This window comes from Esox lucius, chromosome 17, assembly GCF_011004845.1.
Source record: "Esox lucius isolate fEsoLuc1 chromosome 17, fEsoLuc1.pri, whole genome shotgun sequence".
NCBI classification, from domain to species: Eukaryota; Metazoa; Chordata; class Actinopteri; order Esociformes; family Esocidae; genus Esox; species Esox lucius.
In genome coordinates this window covers 29,335,049-29,351,904 of record NC_047585.1, presented here as the reverse complement: position 1 = coordinate 29,351,904, position 16,856 = coordinate 29,335,049, and the positions used below count along the sequence as shown (strand labels likewise).

General features: G+C 42.7%; 1 protein-coding gene across 3 annotated transcripts in view; it reads left to right on the top strand.

The window, feature by feature from the left end:
- srgap3 (SLIT-ROBO Rho GTPase activating protein 3) overlaps nucleotides 1–16,856 on the top strand; it is a 102,712-nt gene that overhangs the window by 17,699 nt on the left and 68,157 nt on the right. The window lies entirely within an intron of this gene.

The window sequence follows — 16,856 nt, the reverse complement described above, 5'->3', positions numbered from 1 at the left end:
TTTATTAAGGTCAGGAGACTGTGATGGCCACTCCAGAAACTTCACCTTTTTCTGCTGTAACCACTGGAGGGTCAACTTGGCCTTGTGCTTATGGTCATTGTCGTGCTGTACTGACTGGCATTTGCAAGGCTTTGGATATATTTTAAATCCTTTTCCATCTTTATTTTCTATTACCTTTATGCAGGTCTTTTGGCAGTTCGTTTCTGCTCCCCATGGCTCAGTATCTAGCCTGCTCAGTGCATCCACATGAGAGCTAACAAACTAATTTACTATTTATACACAGACACTAATTGCAATTTAAAAACCCACAGGTGTGGCCCCTTTAATTGCCATTTTCACCTGTGTGTCACCTTGTGTGTCTGTAACAAGGCCAAACATTCAAAGGTATGTAAACTTTTGATCAGGACCATTTGGGTGATTTCTGTTATCATTATGATTTTAAAAGGATCCAAACAACTATGTGATAAGAAAATGGCTTCATATGATCACTATCCTTAAATGAAAGACAGCTTTTTTGCATGATCAGTCATATTTTCAAAATCAATTCCATAATTTCACAGTTTCTGCCTGGGTATTAAAACTTGTGAGCACAACTGTAATAAAATCCACTAGCTACGAACTAATGAGGCAATACTCCTTCCATGTACAGTATAGTGTGTTGCATTGGGGATTAAAGCGGGTTACAGAATATAGTTTTGCTGGATGTAGAACAAAGTGCTCCAAGATTTCACATTTTACTTGTACATTTACAAACTCCTCAGTACAGAATTGTGCAGCACATAATAATGTTTTGGCTAAAAGTATCCCTTGTACATTAGAGAGGGAGGATGGAAAATACTGTGTGGTTGGCATTATAACACAATCCCTCTCCAAAGCTAATGAGCACAAGCAAATTAACAGCAATACGAAATTAACAGAATACGAAATTCTGAAGTCTTATTGTTGCTGCCAAAATCTGTAATGTTTCCAGCATGACGCTACTCTACTGATTGTAGTTATTGAGTTGTGACATTTGGTTGGCTAGCTTGCTTCTTACCTTTAGTTGCCACTCAGACGATGGCTACCTGCTTTATATCAATGTCACGGCCACTAACTGACTGTTCAACACCAACGTGCGCGTGCACAGACACAGCCAATTAAGTTTCTCTGACCACACTTGGTACTCCGAATGTCGGCTGCAGGACGTTGTTGCTCTGCTCAGATGCTTGTGCGATTGTAAACTGTGTACAGCCAGGAAAATAAATAGTATTTCATAAGAATATTGTTTTTCTGTGGCAGCTCATCACATTTTAGCAGTGGCGGTTATTTTAAAAAGAGGGAACCACTGACCTATAAACCTCCTGTGTTTCCCTTTATTCTCATGATGCTCTGACTCATTCATATTCACTTTGGCTGCGTTTGAGTGCTACACCTCTAGTGTCACACAATGTGTGGACAGACCATAAGATCCGTCCCTTATCTCTTCGCCAGGGGGTGAAGTCGACATCGTTTTCTAATGCATCATTGTGAGATAAACGTTGAGAGGAATGATGGGCAATGGCTCCTCTGTCTGTGGGTAAGTGGCTCGTAGAAGATGAGCGGGGCCGTCTGGCTACAGCGGTCTGTTCCACTGGACTGGCCCCTCTCCCCTCCATGCCCCTCTCCTCACCACGCCTCTCCCCTCTCCCCACCACACATCTCCCCTCTCCCCACCATACCTCTCCACTCTCCCCACCACACCTCTCCCCTCTCCCCACCACACCTCTCCACTTTCCCCACCATGCCTCTCCACTCTCCCCACCTCTCCTCTCTCCCCTATCCCCACCACGCCTCTCTCCCCTCTCCCCACCACGCCTCTCTCCCCTCTCCCCACCACGCCTCTCCACTCTCCCCACCTCTCCTCTCTCCCCAATCCCCACCATGTAATAGGGGCTGAGGTCCTTAGTGGTAACAGAGAAACACTGATATGGCCACAGGAGGTTAATCAATTCTGTTTAAACTGATTTGCCTAAAGGTGTCACTATGTGACCTTTCTTATTGGCAACTGCTGCATCAGCAGTGCCCTGGTACACCTCAGAATCATCGATTTGAAGTTAGTGACTGTAGGGTTAAGGATGGACCCATTTGTGATGTATTTGTTGCTTTTAAATCAAATTGCAATTGATTGTTTGAGCACACTAGCACTCTTATTTGAACTATTATTGCCATAATAAGTACCACAGTAAAGGCATAGAGATCAGAATCAGAATCATAAAGAGTTTCATTGCCAAGTAACAACAGTAACAACAAACAAGGAATTTGTTCTGGCCCGTTGGTGCAACAATTTGTACAAAAGAAATAAGGGAAATAAAATCTAATAAGAACAGTGGACTAAGCATTAAACAGTACACTGAGCATGAATAAATTACCCAAAAAAATGTAAGATTTGTCCAGTTGAGGGTTGTGTTTGTTTGTGGGGCGGGGTTATAGATTTGTCCAGTAGAGGGTTGTGTGTGTATTTAGGGAGGGGTTATAGATTTGTCCAGTTGAGGGTTGTGTGTGTATGCGGGGCGGGGTTATAGATTTGTCCAGTTGAGGGTTGTGTGTGTATGTGGGGAGGGGTTATAGATTTGTCCAGTTGAGGGTTGTGTGTGTATGCGGGGCGGGGTTATAGATTTGTCCAGTTGAGGGTTGTGTGTGTATGCGGGGCGGGGTTATAGATTTGTCCAGTTGAGGGTTGTGTGTGTATGTGGGGAGGGGTTATAGATTTGTCCAGTTGAGGGTTGTATGTATATGTGGGGAGGGGTTATAGATTTGTCCAGTTGAGGGTTGTATGTATATGTGGGGAGGGGTTATAGATTTGTCTAGTTGAGGGGTTGTGTGTGTATGTGGGGAGCGGGCTATAGTTTGTTGGGTTCTGCGGGCATGTTCATGAGGCTTACTGCTGTAGGAAAGAAACTGTTCTTGTGGCGAGAGGTTTTGGTCTTGATAGTCCTCAGCCTTGCCAGAGGGGAGGGGAGAGCATTGAATAGTCAATTTCCAGGGTGAGAGGGATCAGCCCCAATCCCCAACCGCTCGATTGGAGGTGGGTAAGTCATGTAGAGATGGCAGATTGCATCCAATCACCTTCTCTGCTGAGCGGATGATGCACCATACCAGACGGTGATGGAGGAGGTCAGGATGGACTCTGTGATGGCAGTGTAGAAATCACCATCATAGCTGTTGGCAGGTTGAACGTTTATTCAGATGCCGCACGAAGTACATCCTCTGCTGAGCTTTCTTTGTAAGAGATGTGATGTTCAGATCCCACTTGAGGTCCTGGGCAATGGTGGTGCCCAGAAAGCAAAAGGACTCCACAGAGTTGACTGGGAAGCCACACAGGGGAATCAGGGAAGGGCAGCTGGGCTTCTCCTGAAGTCCACTATCATCTCCACGGTCTTCAGGGCGTTGAGCTCCAAGTTTTTTTGATTGCACCAGGACACCAGATGATCAATCTCCCACCTGTAGGCGGTCTCCATCAGAAATAAGTCACATGAGGGTGGTGTCATCGGCAAACTTCAGGAGTTTGACAGAGTGGTGACTGCAGGTGCAGCTGTTGGTGTACAGGGAGAAGAGTAGGTGGGACAGGATGCAGCCTTGAGGGGAGCCAGTGCTGATGGTCAGGGGGTCAGACAAGTGTTTCCCCAGCCTCACATGCTACCTCATGTTGGACAGGAATGCTGTGATCCACTTGCATGTGTACTCGGGCAAGTTGGGAGAGCTTGCCTTGAAGCAAAGTGGAAATTATGGTGTTGAATGCGGAACTGAAGTCCACAAACAGGATTCTGGCATAGGTTCCAGGGGAGTCCAGATGCTGGAGGATGAAGTGAAGAGTCGTGTTAACCACGTCGTCCACAGACCTGTTGGCTCTGTAGGAAAACTGCAATGGGTCTAGTAGAGGGTCAGCGATGGTCTTGAGGTGGGACAGCACAAGGCGCTCAAATTACTTTATAACCACCGAGGTCAGGGCGACGGGTCTGTAGTCATTAAGTCCTGTGATCCTTGACTTCTTGGGAACTGGGATGATGATGGAGGATATGAAACAGGCCGGGATGCAGAATGTCTCCAGTGAGGTGTTAAAGATGTCAGTATACCAACCTTACCTTGTCACAAGACAACTGTATTAGTAGGTGTGTAATTTTGTTTGAATGGTACAGTATATATTTGGGATCAGTATAACATGGATGCTTTGCGCAATGGAACAAAGCGTGACTAGACTATTATTTCAGATCTCCCTTCAGTACACATTCTGACTTAAAAGACTGGATAGTTTAGCAGGCAAATCCCTTTCCTGAGCTTGTTCTGTGTGAATCAAATCTCACTGATTTAATCTCTCAAACATGATACTAAACAACTTAGTGGCCACCAGGGTGAAATACCACTTTAGCGTCTCATCTTTATAACCAACACTGGGGGACAGCTGTTTGTATAAAAACAAGCTCAAAGTTATGTTTCTGAAAGCCATGGAAAATGATTGAAATGTTGTTTTGAGGCTTGGCCACCTACTCTATGATTGCCAGAATTCTGTCACTTTCTTTCTGCAGTATACAATGGTAAAATGAACACTTTATGAACAGTATGGATTATTACAAAATTATGACTTACATTTTGGATTAATCTTTGTTTAAAATCGCCTGTATACACTTGTTAAAGCCTTGGTTGAAATTCCCCCTGAAAAACATGCCTGGTGCTGCATGCCTGCACTGCAGCTATGGTACATTTTCTCCATTTTCTGTAGGGAACCAGAGGAAGATGAAACCTCTCACGTTAAGTGAGATTAATATCTTGTGGGAGACATGATGTGGAGTTGGTCCTCTCTCTAACCTGTACTTGGGTTGGTATAACTATTCATTTCCCATGTTTACTGGACCAGCTGCAGATACGCTCAAAACATATTTCCACGATGCCCAGCCATTATGGAATTCTGTGTGTGCAGAGGTCAAGGTTCATGGATCTCATACATCCTGTCATTGTTGTAGGGGGTCATCCTGGTCTCTGCTGCGACTAACAGACCGACTTTATAATTCCTGTCCTGTTCCAGTTTAGTGATCCTACTTAAAGTGCTGGTGGTGAAGGCTAGGCAGTGATGATGATATATGGGAGTGGTTCCTCCTTATCTTTGGTGTCTTGTCTGCTCTTACAGGGCTGGTTAAAGAGCTAGGACCTCTAAGGCTGCAGATAATGATAAAATAAATGTATACACAGATAGCTGCTAATTGACCTGTGAGAGTGGAACAAAGCAAATGCAAAGTTACAGACTCTTTAGGTAGAGGCATTCATTTGGTAGGGATTAGATACACATTCTTGCCAAACCCAAAAATATGATTCTTAAAGATCTCACATGAGGTAAGATATGGGTATAAAGAGAGGCAAGGTGTGGTCAATGAAAGCTTATGTGCTTCCTATGGCATTGGGGAGAGGTCATCTGTTAGATAAATGAAACGTTATACATTAGAAAGAGTTTTCTGACATGCACACTGGTGCGAATATACCATTCAATGCACCGATGTCATGTCCTATCATTGAGAATAAAAGTAGTGAACTGTGAAAAATAAATCCTAAAGCTAAGATTTTGTTGAATTCAAGATCCCCGCCTGCTTGCATGAATTGCCATCAAGATGACTGTGTTGTCAAGTGGAGCCAGGCAGACAGGCAGTGATTTTGGTTTCATGAAATCTTTCCTGAAGCGAAAACGTTGGTGCGCAAGTCCTTTGTTAGTGATGCTCCGAGTGACAAAGCGTAGTAGCTGCAGAGAGGAGAAGTTGCGTAAAAATTGGTCAAAAACATCTGATAAAAAAGCATGGTACATAGCTAGAGAAATGTAAGATGTTTAGATATTTGTCAATAACAGTTGTGTAACAAGCTAAATGTCATTCATCTCTAGATATCAATTAAAAAACGCTGGTAATATTTTGTGTTTTGCCGAATCTAGCTCTGCTCGTAGTGCTTTACCCTATGGTTTACCCTAGTGGCACCCACCCTCAGAATCGGAATGGATGCACTCAGCGTCAGCCAATGAAAGTGCAGCAGAGTATAAATTAGACAAGCAACCCCACCGGTGGTCCTCCCTTATACTTCAACTGACTGCTGTGTGTTTTTGAAGACTTACCTTGAGATCAGGAAGAATGGCAATGGAAATGTCCATTCCCAACAGAACGGACATTTCTTCAAGGCTCCCTTCGCTGATACGACCATCTGGCACCGGATGACTTGCCTCATGACTGCTGTGTGGCGTATCTGGTTTCCCGCCACGCCAACGAGGCGCTCAGTGACGCTCCTAGTTGCGCCTCCCTCCGTGGAGGTGCAGCGTCAGCGTTTACTGGAGTCCTCCTACACCAACGGCGCCGTCTCCATTAGCGCTTCGGATCCCGATGCCACTATGGATGTACCAGTCTGAGGGTGACGATTCTGACGTGGACGCGGGAGAGAGCCCCGCTGGGTTTTCTCTTCCACTGACCCAGATTGACGGACCCCCTCGCCCTCCTTTGGAGTTGGCGGAGAGTGTGTTCCCTGCTGAGTCTGTGGGTGATGAGGACACAAGCTCTGTGACCTCTGCTCTCTCCACAAGACTGGTCTTTCTCCACTGTGATTTCGGTGGAATCGTGCGGTACGCTACGACTAGATTCCTCTCCACTAGATTGAATAGATTGTGGGAGTGCGGGTTTTATGCCAAAACGCAGACGGTGAAGAATCCTCCGGCACCCACCACGCCTTTATTGGAGAGCTTTGGGGAAGGCACTGGGGACGTCCACCTTCAGCTGCCGGTCGCGGTGAAAGGTAGGGAGAAGGCGGTGGCCACGGGTATCCCTGGGTTAGAAGCTGCTTCCCGGAAACCGGCGCTTGGTCAGTGACCAAGAAGCCATTCCTGCCATCTCACCAGGATTGGGTAACTTCTCAGTTTGCTGAAAAAGCGTACTCTCTGGCCGCCCAGGTGTGATGGCTTACAGCGTGATTACACCAAGGCACCTGTGGCTGTCCCTCCAAGTCCTATAGGATGTGGAGAAGCCCCACCTTCCTGAATGCCCCGCTCTCTGATTGGTAGCTGTTTGGAGCGGTGGTATCTGATGGTGTTGCTCGCCTTGTGAAGGAGGAGACGAAGACTCTCACCAGACACCTTCCCTTCCCCCGTCAACAGCAGCCTTTTTGAAAGCATGCGCCCTCTTCAGCCCGACTAGGTTCTTCTGCCAGATGATGGGCTGGATGACAGGTGGCGGCGCCATGGTGGCTCTGCCCGTGGTTGCCACGATGGCTGCTGGGGGTGAGAGAATCCCGTTCTCCCCCGACACCAAGTGAGGGAAGCAACTGGTGTTTTTGTTGATTCAATAAAGACTACATTTTCAGCTTACTTCCTGTAAAAAAGGCCTGTTTCCAATAAATCCGTCATCCGTTCAGCCCTGTCTAAGTGTGTGGCTAAGTGTGTTGTCATGTCCTGTGTACTCAGTCTGAGGCCGCCTCCCCGCATGGCCTTTCAATCATAGCAGGTTGGGATAGCATGTGTTTGGCTTCTGAGGTGAAACCAGCAAAACAGCAAGCGCTGTGCTTACTGGGCTATAGCAGGAATGTTGCTCATCACGTGAGTTTTGGGTCCGCATGATCGCCTCAGCCTCCCACCTGGTGCCAGAGGTTCTACCACTGCCCGGCATGAGGGGCATTGGTTACATCGACGAGCTGTCAGTGTCGTTGGTAACCAATGGGTTATAGCTGACTTTCTTCAGCTCGCTCTGCACGCAGTCCATTGACAGTAATGCCGAGTTGTTTGAGGCGCCATTAACCAAGGGTTCATTCTACTCAGCCTGTGTGTCAGACATGCTGCCCATTGCCGATAACGCCAGGTCGTGCAGAGCAGTTGATTTCCTATGGTTACATACAACTTCCTCCATCCTGTTGGCCCATGGCCTCAGCGGAATCGGTTACTGACGTTACTGCTGTGACAGTTGTGGCCAATGTTCTGCTCCTCTCTGAACCCAACTGGGTCTCATGTACGGCGGACAGCGGTGGCAAGGGCTGTAGAAGAGCACAGGGTTTTTCTAGCTCACGCACCTCAGAGGAATGCGCTCCCTCTCTTTCCGCATCGCAAGTGGAAATGTGGCGAAGGTTGCTGGAGGGGTTGTGTTCCCTTTACCTTTTGGTGCAGCGGGAGAGAAGGAGGGGTTGTGTTCCCTTTACCTTTTGGTGCGGGGGGAGGGGAGTGAGGCTGTTTTTGGATCCACGCATCCTCAACAGAAGCATAGCCAACGGTTCTTCCGAATCCTCACCACAAAATGTTTGCTGGCGTGCGTTCAGCCAAACGATTTCTGTATGAGCGTGGACCTGAAGGATGCATACTTTCATGTGCCGGTGGCTCAGCTTCACAGAATGTTTCTTTGCTTTTACTTTCAGCCGATTGCATACGAGTTCAAGAGAATCCAATTTGGGTATGCTCTTGCTCCATACTGTTTTTTGAGGGTACTAATTTACCTGCTTCTGTTATTTGGAGGACATGTTCCCCCCCACCCTCCTAAGCCCATGCCTGTATGCCATTAAAATACAAGGGTAGCATGTTATTTTATGTATGACTTTGATTTATTTAAACTATATTAATTTAGGGATTCTAGACTTACACAGAAGAAAATGTTACAATATGCCCAAACATTGGGAAGGCATGAGCTACTGGAGAGTCAAAAAGTGGAGGTTATGGAATTGAGAGAAATAGCAGAAATTGTCAAAGAAGATCAGTAGGAACTAAAGGGACCTGTAGGATTTGTACACACAATGACCTCGTTTGGTAGGAACTGCTTTTATATGTTAACAGAGAGGTCAGATTGTGTGGGAATGAGTGAAAAAGGGCTTTATAGACAATGTGTGCCATAGATATGAAACATCAGTATGCTTGTGTGTTTACAGCATTTAGGCATTTTGAAAATGTTGATATGTTTATAGAACAGATATTAATTACTTAGCTATATATCCTCCTTGAAAAGTTATACAATCTCACAGCAGAATCTGATTTTTCAGTTTTTAAATGTAACATTTGAATCATAAAGACTATAAAGCATCATAGATAATGTTTCATAAAGAAATAATGTTTTCAACTTACATACTTTCAAACTGATTATAAAACTCTGTCTTGAGGGTCTGCGACTCATGACCTAAGTATTTCTGGAGTGCTAGATACGGCCCTAGCGTGCACATAGGACAATTGAATAGGCTTTCATAATTCCATTTGGAAAATCCTCTCTACAGTGCTGTACGTATTGTGTTCTCTGTTGCAGACCTTTTCACTGTACACACAGACGAGTTACAGCCACACAGATGTACAGTTTCATCAATACAGAGGAGACTGTTCGGGGATAAACAAGTGCTTGTGGATTGATGCCTCTCTACAAAGGCCCATCTGTCTGCATGTTTAACTGCATAATGAATGAAGCTTCCAATAGCGTTCAGAGCAAGACCGTAATTCTGCCTCATCACTTTGGCTTGCCGGGAAAAGTTGCATTCTTTATAAAGTGTGGCAATTACTGGATTGTTTTGGCACAATTGTTTTATCAATTGCCGCTGTGTAGAAGGAAGCCTGATAGTTAAGCCATATAGCTATATGGATTTAAATAAACACGGAGAGCTAAAAATGAATAGGTTTTCTTGACACTCTTTGTTAAAATAATTAACTGTGCTGATTTCTGAACGTGAGTATATTGTGTAATATGCTTGCATTATCAATGGTGGATACAGACCACATTATATCTACATTAAGCAATCAGCGCTCCTTCAATTCTTTTATTTTTACTAAAAGGTATTTGTGCTGAATTATATATTTTTCTCTGGTATCAAACTGAGACAGTGTATAACATTTACTTCTCTAAAAAATTGTTGCAAACCAACAAAATATATTGTCATTAATTGCAGGCATTTTGCTGATACAATTTTTTATAGAATTCCTTCTGATAAGGATTGGTCAAATCTTTTTTTAGTGTAATTCTGTGCATTGGTTTCAAAGTATTAAAATTACCACACTTTATACATACAATTTCAGTTAATTAATTTAATAGACAGTCTTATCCAGAGTAATTATTAACTTCATTTTCATACTATTTTTATTCTGGCCCTCCATTGGAATTTAACATTAACCCTATTTCAAGGCATCAAAAGTCTTTGGACAATCAAGTTGATAGATGTTTGGTTAATCAGGTGCATTTTGTGACATCTTTTACGCAGGCAGAAGAGAAGTGTCAATGTCTAGTTTTGATTCTAGGTTTTGCATTTGCCTTAAGAGCTAGTTAATGTGGTTTGTCAACAAGATGAACAAAATGATGTAAGTGAAAGTCAAGGAAACCATTGAATGAATTCGGAAAAGCACTCTGGTAGGTCAAGCAAAACCTCCAAGCAAATTGGCAGAAGAATAGTCTACACTTCTACACCTCTAATTAGCTTTAAAAACATAATGGCCAGGTTACAGTACTCAAAAGAGCCTGCAGAGTTCTTAAAAAATATGTTATGTACAGTTGAGACAATTCAAGTAAATGTCTCCAAACCTATTGGATGTCACATTATCATATAGCAAAACAATGACCCCAAACATTCTACCAAACGATAAGTTTTTCAGAGCCAAAAAGTAGAGTCTTTTCGATTGGCCTAGTAAATTGGTCCCAGATTTTAAATTCAATTAAACATGTCTTCCATTTGGTGAAGATTATATTTCTGGCAAAAAGACCTTAAAACTTACAACAACTAAAGATGGATTCAGTACAGACTTGACAGAGTATCACCAGAGAATATATTTTACTTACTCAAGAATGTCCTGGAGGCAGATCTGCCCTAAAAATGGAAATGAATGTGATAGTTTAATTTTAATTCTTAAACGGTTAGGGTAAGTGTTTTGGGTCAGGACAAGCACTAACCATGGTAAAATATCTAAGAGCACTCAGCTTGTTTCACAGACAAGTTCTGCACCTCTTCATTGAGTAAACCAATCACACTAATGTCTGCCTTCAGGGCAGATCTGCCCTCAAGTCATGTTTGAGTAAGGGAAAATGACTTGCGTGTGGTAGGGTTAGTTGATCGCAGATTTCAGGCAGTTATCGCAAGGATATAAGGCTAAATACTAAATGCTTAATTTGGACATTACATTATACTGGCCCAATACTTTCAGTTCCCTGAAATAGGGAAACTTTTTAAAAAACATTGTTGTAATTTCTACTAAATGAATCCAATACAAATACTCAACAGCACTGTGAATTGGCCTGTAGGTGAAAAAGTATATTTCATTGATAGTCAACACCTGTTAATGATGCATGTGACTAAAGGGAAGTTAAATAAATGGTTCAAAAAGTTGGTCTCTAAATAGATTTTATTATTCTATTTATAGATTTCTACTCCTCTGAGGTGCGTGAGCTATTTAGCGGATTTCTTCTCTTGCAGTTGTGTAACTGTGTTAGAATTGCCTCATAAATATATTTCTTTCCCCATCCTCATTGCCTAATTGAAAGGTTGTATACATCCCTCAAATGAGGAACTCAGTGTGTCCCTGTGGTTTGTTATGGGGGTGGAAGTAGTGATGAGGGATCCCCAATTTCCCTTCACCTTATTTCTTTTGACTGAAGTTCTCACCCTAATGACAAAACACATTCTTGTGGGGGGAAAAGAGGGAAAGAGGACATGCTGAGTTGCTGCTATACAGTGTGTAATTGCAGCATTGCCTAATCAAACATTAGCATGAAAGGCAAGAAAATACTAGCCTCAATTAATGTCTGCGTATAGCTTAGATCTAATTAGTAAAGCTTTTATTTTGAGATTTGAATTAACTTAATCCCACCCCCTCTTTTCCCAGAAATTTGAATTAGTCACTTATAATACATCCAAATGCAGTTTGAGATCCTTTATTTTTATTTGTATAATTGCAGTTTTCTAAATGAATATATCAATGGCCAGTAATCACACAAAGTGTCTAATTTTTTGAGGTTCAGTTTTGAAAATGTCACTTTCAATAATGTCATGCACCAATCTTGTTTTGGTGGGCAAAGCTTTGTCTGTTACTGCAGACCTAAATCCACCTCCTTTCTCCTCTTCACTGATTAAAAAGAACCACTGAGAGATCAGACGCTTCAAAGAGGCGAAGAGCATGGAATCTGGAATCCTGGGAATAATTATTCGATTGCTCATGGTTTCTAAGAGGCGAGGACACGCTTCTTGTGCACGTGACCTATTTTTCAAAGTTTCTGTCAAATCCACCACTGCATCTGGTGGTTCACAGAGGAAAATAAATCCTTCCTGCCATTCTTGTAAATCATCTCAGATATCTCTTGGATGTGTTGCCTAGCTCCCATTGTTTTGCCAATGGATAAACTACATGCTGAAATAGAAAAAGAGAAAACGATAGTAAACATTTTCCAAGAAATGGGAAAAACTAGTCTGTCATTCAGTCCCTGGAAATAGGAATTGGAATGTGAGTGTTGTAGTAGTAGAAATGCATCACCCTTGTTAGATATAAAGGACATCTCTGAAGGCCCTTACAGGCTTAACCCACAGAAACTGGGAGGGAAAAGTGGAGCGAGGGAGGCCCCAGGCTTAAGAGAAGGGCTGGGACAGTGGTTAACCACAGATTGTAGCATGTCGCTTGGGGCTGGGGCCAGGCGGCACAACATCACAGGGACAAAAACGCTACCCTGCACAACACCCCTGCTCCAGTTGCTTCCCTTCACTAACTCACCGACTGTATATATATCCATGGGAAGGGCTTGGCTGACAGAATTACACCCTCCATAGCTTGGAAACATGGTCTTTTGTCATTGCTGTGATGGCTCTGTGTAGAATGTAGCCCCCATGGCCAGTGTTATGTCGGATGTTCCATGACAAAGCAACTTCAGAGGAATCTCTCATAGTTTTGACCTTTCCTAGAGCTCAGGAAGTCATAATAACTAGGTTTCCAACAGTATGTCGACAGTGTTCCTTGAGAATATTATAAAATCTGCATGAAGAAAATATTCACATTTTCCCAACAGTGGGTTGTTTCCACCAAACAGACTCAGTGCGGACATTAAGCAGTGCAAGATGATGTCATGCATACAAAAGTTATCATGTATCAAGGGCTGGGCAATATGAACAAAACATTATCTCATTCAGTATATATATATTTCTTTCTCCAGGTCTCATGTTTCCCCTTTATTTCACACTCAAAAGCATACCATTTTCATAGAAAAAAAAGTGGATGTTCCATGTCAACAACAGTGCCTAAAGCCCACTTGGAGGAACTTTTCCGGTCTGTGAAAAAATTATAATATATATTTTCCCGTCTGCACATCCTTTAATTTAAGTGCACACCAACAAGAGACTTGTTTGTTTATCAGGGTTTCTGTAGCTTAGTGCATACGGGATTGCAGTGTTTGATAAATAAATCAACACTACACTTATGATCATAATGTATTCTGCCAGGTAGGAATGAGCTCCTTTAAGTGAACATTATATTAAAATGTCTTTTGGAAAAGCCTTTTCATCTACCAGAATATAGTTATCACATTAGCACAGGGGAGGAACCACAGGTCCCAAACTGGTGTGGCAGAATATATTATTTCCCTGTAATTCCTCTGGTTTATAGTAGCCCTTAAGCAGATTCTTCAGGAAGAGGAATCTGTGATTTGCTGTTTTTCTCTGTAAAATAGGCCAGTCTTTATACTTAGACCAGTAAAAGAGTTGGATCTCAATGACAACCCTACAAAAGCTGCTGGAGACTCAGGTTTCTCTCTTGGGTACCCTCCAGCATTGATGATCTGCAGTAAGACTACCAGGGTCAGGTTTCCCTCATAGCTGACTGTTTCTGATACAGGATTATGCCCAGACCAGAATATGAATCACCTAAACGTTGATGAAAGTTTGATCATAGAGCCACTGCTGTAGGAATTCCTGAAGCTCGTTCTCACACAGCTCATGTAGCTCGAGTCAGCTCTGGAGCCATAACACCAAATTAAAGAAGCCGTTCATGTTTGGGCATTTTCTTGGACCTGAAACCCCAAAACATTTAGGTGATAGAGGTGCTTAATGTCAACTGATCATGCATGCCCAACCCTACAATGAGGAGTTAATGTCTCCACCACCAAAAAGCAACAATTTACTTTGTTATCATTTTAAAGTTTACAAAATAGATTGTCAAACTAGATTGTAATTGTTACATTCATTGTTGTATTACAAATTGAGGTCATCTTGGATTGGAACGAGCATTAAGGTAATAGAATATGTTACGAGGGGGAGTTAGTATATTTTTTTAGTTGTAAGTTAAAAGCAAGGCCTGGTTGTGTTGACATTTTATTCATTTATCCATATATGTTAGTATTTGGCCTATAAGATATTGCTTGCATGCACCAGTATGTGCACAAAATGGAGACCCTACACATATGTCACTGTTTTTCTCACTCTCATTGGCCCTGGGTGCAACCAAGGAAAGCCAAGTCTGTTGGGAAACAGATGAGGCTGCTACAATACCAAATCAGGGACCAACATTAACCTTCCATTCTTTTAGACAAGATGTATGGTGTTTATTTTTTCAGTTTTGCTAAAGGGATGCTAGAGAGTAAAAAAAATTGTTTAACCTCTATGTTAACACCATGAATTGCTTGAAAAATTGACATTTCATGGTTGTTAGGTGTGCAAGAGAAGAAAAGAAAAATCCAGCCAACTGGCAATGATTTGAGGAAAACAACCACCTCAGTTTACAGAAGTAGAAATGTTGTGTGTTAATAAGACTTCACTTGTGTGTTAATAAGACTTTAACCACCAGGACGTCCTATTGTAGCAGGCATTGATGCGATAAACGCACCATTATCCACCTTTGTCGATTATTTTATGAGACCTATTGCTGAACAGTTACCCTCCTTTGTTAAGGATACTGGCAGCATGATTACTGTAATCGAATCTCTCGATCCCCTTCCCGAGAACACGTTATTGGTCAAGTTTGATGTTGAGTCAGTCTACACTAATATTTCACATGTTGGTGGAATTGAAGCTATGGAACATTTTCTCTCGCAACGCAACCCTCTTTTACGACCTTCGAGTGCATGTATTGTAACCCTGGCCGAGATAGTGCTCACACACAACTTTTTCATGTTCCAAAATGATTTTTTTCTTCAGACAAAGGGCACTGCTATGGGATCTCCTACATACATACATACATACATACATATATACATACATACATCTTCATCCGCTTCATCCGGGGCCGGGTCGCGGGGGCAGCAGTCTAAGCAGAGATGCCCAGACTTCCCTCTCCCCAGACACTTCCTCCAGCTCTTCCGGGGGGACACCGAGGCGTTCCCAGGCCAGCCGGGAGACAGTCCCTCCAGCGTGTCCTAGGTCTTCCCCGGGGTCTCCTCCCGGTGGGTCGGGGCCGGAACACCTTCCCAGGAAGGCATTACGGAGGCATCCGAAACAGATGCCCAAGCCACCTCAGCTGACCCCTCTCGATGTGGAGGAGCAGCGGCTCTCTATGGGATCTCCTATGGCTCCTAATTATGCTAATTTGTTTGTGGGCTACATGGAAGAACGATTCATTTTAAATCCCTCAAAAAATCCCTTTCTGTCTAATATCATTATGTGGAAACGTTATATCGATGATATCTTCGTGTTGTGGAAAGGTGATGTTGAAACATTAAAGGCGTTCCATGCCTTCCTAAACTTTTATTCTACTGATCTGAGATTCACCATGCAATTTAACACAAGACAAATCAGTTTTCTCGCTCTTTTAATTATCTGTGAGGACAATATACTATTTACTGATCTCTATAAGAAACCCACAGATCGCAATAGTTTACTAAGAGCAGACAGCTATCATCCTCTTCCACTGAAAAACAGCTCAAAACATGACTCAAATTTAAAGAAAGAGCGTACAGCAACAACCAAATTAGTAGGGCTGTGGAGAAAATACAAAAGAAACCTAGAACTGATCTCTTTCTAAGACAGCCTCATAAAAAGAAACATTCTTGTGTTTTAACCACACGCTACTCCAAATGCTCTGAACGAATTAAGTAAAGTGTTCAGAAACACTGGCACATCCTCCAATCAGATACAGCTATTAGTAAGATGTTTCAGGACCCTCCCCTGGTGGTATTTTCTCATGGTCGAAACCTCAGAGATCAATTAGGACACTCCGATTTACCTTCTCTAACTACCCATGGTCAACGACTGTTGGCTCCTTTACCTGATGGAAACTACAAATGCAATGCCTGCGCTCAATGTAATGGAACCTATAAGTATACATCTTTTAAACATCCCCAAACAGGAAAACCTATCCCTATAAAAGGTGTAATCATGTGCGCTACTAAGGCTGTCATTTATTTGTTAACGTGTCCCTGTGGTAAGCACTACGTGGGCAAAACCAAAAGAGAATTAAAGGTTCGTATCTCAGAACATCGTAGCACCATTAGGTGTAAAAACACGACGTACCCTGTTGCTTCTCATTTCATTGAGATGAATCATTCTATTGCATCTCTCCGCTATACAGGCATTGAACATGTCACCCTTCCTAGGAGAGGAGGCAACCTCGACAATTTATTGTTAAAAAGAGAGGCAGCTTGGATCTTTAATTTAAGGACCCTTGCTCCATTAGGTCTTAATATTGATTATGATCTGAAACCATTTATTTGATTTGTGTATTCATTTTTAACATGGTTTACTCTTGGTTATTGATACAACTTGCCATTGTGGCCTTTGGTGTATTCTTGTTTGTATATATCTATTCTTTATTTTGTTTCCCTATCCAATTTTGACACACTACTCCTTTATTGTCCAATTAGATAATCTCTCTGATTGACATATTACAAGCACCTGTGTGTGTCCCACAACACCCTATAAAAGCATGTGATTTGCTGTGTTTTTCATTGTACCCTGATGAAGGTGTC